Raw genomic sequence first — 5,193 nt, 5'->3', positions numbered from 1 at the left:
TATTCTTGAAATCTGTTAAATTCTATCATTTCACCTCTTTTGATGTAAAAATGTGCAATGTATTTACAGGGCACAGGGAAGCACCAGCGTGAGTTCATATCACTCAGGGACAGATATTAGAGATTTTAGAAGAGGGCAGAAAGAGGTATCTAATTTAATATTTTCATTTGTAACTGAAACCTCAAAAGTATTATACCCGATGATTTCCTTAGTATGCACATCTGTGCACATGCACACACACACATACACACACAGAAAAATACACATACGCTCTTATACATATTTACCTAAAAAAAAGAGTTTCATAAAACAATATCTGCCCTCATTGGAGATCTCTTCCCTTTCTTCTCTTCCCTTCTTTTTCTTCCATTAAAATGCTGGACATATAGACCTATGAAACAAATAGAAAGTCTGAACACAGAGCCACATATACGATCAATTCATTTTCTGCAAAAGTGCAAAGGTGATTCAATAGGAAAAAATAAAAAAGATTTTTTTTCAGCAAATGGTGCTGGAACAAATGAATAGTCACATACCTAATGAACATATCTCAACCCATATATCAAACCTTACACAGAAATGAATTCAAAATGGATCATAAACCTAAACATAAAACCTTAAACTATGTGACTTTTAACAGAAACCATAGGAGAAAAATATTTTAAAGCATATATTGAATAAAGATTTCATAGATATAATATAAAAGTGAAGTGCAAAAAAGAAAAACTGAACTTCAGTAATATTCTGAACATCAATAAAATTAAGAACAGCTGCTCTTCAAAAGACACTAAAGAAAATGAAAAACAGGTCACACATGGGAAAAACGTTTGCAAATTATATACTGATAAAGGACTTGCATCTAGTATATAAAGAACTCTGAAAACCCAACTCTGTATAATAAGAAAATAAAACAGAATTTTAAAAATGAGCAAAATATATGAACAAAAATTTCACCAAAGCAGGCATATGAATGATAAATAAGGACACTAAAGATGTTTAAAATCATTTCTCATTAGAGAATTAAAAACAGAATAAGCCACCTCCACATATATATTAGGAAGGATGAAAGAAAAAAAAAATCTGATAATTCCAACCACTGATGAGAATGAAGTACAACATAAACTCTCATATTTTATTGGTTGGAATGCTAATGTAGTGGCTCTTCATGTAAAAAAAAAAAAAAAAAAAAAAAGGAAACCATCCTAATGTTCCTCAAACAGAAAATGGATAAACTATGGTCCATCCATACAATGGAATACTACTGATCAATAAAATAGAACAAACTACTGTTACATGTGACAATGTGGTAATACCCAAACACATTAGACTAAGTGAAAAAAGGCAGACACAAAATTTTAATGACAGTATTATTCTATAAAATACCATCTATATGACATTTTTTCAAAGGTACCATAATAGGAACAGAAAACAGATCAGTGTTTGCTAGAGGCTGGGATGGAAGGAAGGGCTGTCTACAAAAGGATATGTGAAAATTTGGGAGGTGACTAACGGAACTTTTCGGTGTTTGATTGTGGCAGTGGGCAAGCATTTGTTTACAAAGGTCAATCTCACAAAACTGTACACTAGAGAGGGTGAATCTTATTGTATTAGATATTATACCTTTAAAAAAATGTTTGTGATGGTTAATTAATTGTATGTATCAACTTGACTAGGCTAAGGGATGCACAGACAGCTGGCAAAACTTTGTTTCTGGATGTATGTGTGATGGTGTTTCAGAAGCATTTCAATCAGTAAGCAGAGTAAGGATCACTCTCACCAATGTGTGTGTGTGTGGGGGGGGGGGCCGGTGGGGAGGGCATCATCCAATCCACTAAGGACCCAAAAGGGCAGAGGAAGGGCGAATTCTCTTTCTCTCTCTTCTGGATCTGGGACAGACATCTTCTCCTGCCCTCAAACAGAGGTGCTTCTTGTTTCCAGGCCTTCACACTCAGGTTTACACCAACACTCCCCCGGCCCTCAGGCGTTCAGTCTAGGACTAAATTATACCACTGGCTTTCCTGGTTCTCCAGCATACAGATAGTGTACTGTGGTATTTCTCAGCTTCCATAATTGAGTGGGCCAATTCCCATAATAAATAATTCTCTTATCTATATTTATATCTATATCTATACCTATGCCTCTGTATCTCCATTGGTTGTTTGTCTAGAAAACCCTAAAACAATGCTATTAGAGACCTATGGAAATGCAATGACTTATCTTGGGTCCTACAATTGGTTAGAGACAAGTGTAGGATAAATATCCAAAGCTTTTAATTTCCAGGTGGTACAAACTTTAGTATGAAAGTTCAGCTTTGGATCAAAGTATTGAAAATAAATTGAACACAGTTTGTCACACATGATGACTAATCTATGCACACTTTTTAAAGTTTACCTTTGATGAGATATAATTGAAATAGAACACCGCCTAAATTATTTTTAGGTGAGGCAACCCTTGGTTGATGTCACAGATTGCAAGGACCTTGTCAGCTTACAACTGCTTATTTTTTATTTTTTATGCCCAGAGTACCTGGTCTTCCTAGGTGGTCTCCCATGTAAGTATTAACCAGGCCCAACCCTGCTTAGCTTCCAAGACCAGACCGGATTAGGCATTTTCAGGGTGGCATAGCCGTAGACAAATACTGTCTAAATTTAAGATGTACAACATATTGATTTGATACAAGTACACATTGCAAATGAAATTACCACTGTAGCATTAGCTAACACCTCTATCACTTCACATAACAATCTCTTTTTTGTGATGGAAACAACTAAGATCTAGTATTTTAGCAACTTCGAAGTTTATAATCATGTACTATCATCTATAATCACTATGCAACGCATTAGATCTCCAGGACTTATCTACTAGTTTCAAAATTACACACTTAAGCAACATATCTCAAATTTCCTTACTCTCCCAGCTTCTGATAACTACAATTCTACTTTTTCTTTTTCTTTTTTTTTTTTTTTTTACCAGTTTGGCTTTTTAGATTACACGTATTAGTAATATCATACAGTATATGTCTTTCACTTACCTCACTTAGCATAAGGTCCTAAAAGCACACCCATGTTGGTGCAAATAGCAGGATTTCCTTATTTCTCACGGTTAAATAATATTCCATTGTGTGTCTTTATCACAACTTCTTTATCCATTCACTCCTGGATAGACTCTTAGGTTGTTCCCATACCTTGGCTACTGTAAATAATGCTGGAACGAATATGGGCACGCATACATTTCTTCGATATCCTGTTTTCATTTCTTTTAAATAAATACCCAAAAGTGGAATTGCTAGGTGGTAGGGTAGTTCTATTTTTAATTCTTTGAGTATTATTCTCCATGTTGTTTTCCATAATGACTAAATCAATTTACATTCCCAGAAAGAGAGCGCAATTTCCTGAGGCTGTTCTTCAGGGAAAAGGCTGGAGGAACAGGCGGCTAGTCTCCTCCAGAGGCTTCCCAGAGGAGTAACTGGTCCCAAGGATGTGCAATGAAAAGGTACACTCAGGCTTCTGCTGCCTTGGACCTTAGAAGACATCTAGCTGGCGTCCCAGCAGCCCATGCCAGAAGCCTCCATGACGGCAATAGACTTGCAGCCTAAGCATGCGCAGTTCACTACGCCTTCTGGCTTCTGGTGTCCTGCTTCTGCTCACTCACCAGTCCAGGTCCCAGTCCTCCATGGCTGGCCCAGACCCTAGTATGTGCTGCTGCGAACTGTGATTCTAAGAGGGGTGGTGCGGCTTGTCAAGAATTTGAGTGTACTTGCCAGTTGCTATAAGCCAGACTCTTTACCGAGCAATCTGGTAGGAAGAACTTCTGATCGCCGGGGAATCCAGGTGTTTCTCATCCCAGGACTCTCCTTACAGCCCCCGGAGAACTCCCGAGATCTCATGAGATCTGGCTTCCTTTGGGAAGACGGGTCATGGCAGCTTCTCCAGGCGTTCAGCACATCCAAGTCAATCCTCTTCCTGCCCCTCCAGGTGAACCTGCGCTTACTTACATCCCACATACACACCGAAAGCCACAAAGCACACCTTGCAGACTCCAGGCTAGCTTTGCTTTCCTTCCTGGCGGAATAGGCTCCACCCACCTGGACCAGACATTAAAAAAAAAAAAAAAAAAAAAAGTTTTATTTTTTAAATAGGCCATTGCCACCCTCCCTTGTTTTCAAGCCGGAAATGAACTTTTGAATAAACCCTTTGCTTCTTTCTTAATTTCAAGACTGTCATCCTTGAAAGGTCATTCCGTAAAGGAAGTTTTTGCTATGTTTGAGGCCTTTAGCGAAAACGGGAGAAAGTACTACTCATTAAAAATAAACTTTCCACCCTGCTTTTTTTACTGAAGTATAATCAACATAACGTTATACTAGTTTGAGAGATACAATGTAATGATCTGCAATTTGTATATATTGAAAAATTTTATCACAAGAAGTTAACAGCCTTCACCATACATAGTTACAAAATATTTTTCTTATGATAAGAATTTTCGATATCCACTGTCCTAGTAACTGTCAAATATGTAATACAGTGTTATTCACAGTAGTCACCATCTGTACATTACATCCCCATGACATTCATTTTATAACTGGAAATTTGTGCCTTTCGACCCTCTTTAGCAATTGCACCACCACCGCCGCCCCCCACCTGAGGCAACCATCAATCTGTTCTCTATATCCATAAGCTCATTTTTATTTTAGATTCCACATTTAAGTGAGATCGTATTATATACATCTTTTTCTCTCTGCCTTCATTTAGCTTAATGCCCTTAAAGTCCATTCATATTGTTGCAAGTGGGAATATTTCATTCTTTTTGTCTGAATAATATATATATGTGCATAGCTACATATATATAACCTTTTTTATCCAGTTTTCAACTGATGTACGTTTAGGTTGTTGGCTATTGTAATTAAAGCTACAATAAACATGGGATTTAGATATCTTTTCAAGTTAGTGTTTTGTCTCCTATAGATAAATACTCTGAAGTGCAAATGTAGAATCATATGGTAGCTCTATTTTTAATTTTTTGAGGAGCCTCCATATTGTTTTTCATAGTGGCTGCCTATAAGAGGCTCACTTCAGATCAAAAGACACAATCTGAAAGGGATGGAAAAGGATATCTCATAAAAATGGTGACAAACAAAAAGCTAGAGTAACAGTACTTATACAAGGCAAAACAGACTTTAAAGCAAAGACTATAACA

The 5,193-nt window shown here is 37.0% G+C and overlaps 1 pseudogene; it reads right to left on the bottom strand.

Moving 5' to 3' along the window:
- Positions 1 to 2,514: 2,514 nt before the first annotated feature.
- LOC118601913 lies at positions 2,515 to 2,633 on the bottom strand (annotated as a pseudogene).
- Between the last annotated feature and the right edge of the window lie 2,560 nt (positions 2,634 to 5,193).

Source organism: Rousettus aegyptiacus, unplaced genomic scaffold (genome assembly GCF_014176215.1).
Source record: "Rousettus aegyptiacus isolate mRouAeg1 unplaced genomic scaffold, mRouAeg1.p scaffold_m13_p_4, whole genome shotgun sequence".
Lineage (NCBI taxonomy): Eukaryota > Metazoa > Chordata > Mammalia > Chiroptera > Pteropodidae > Rousettus > Rousettus aegyptiacus.
Note: the sequence above shows the minus strand (reverse complement) of the source record. Positions and strands in the feature narration are given on the sequence as shown.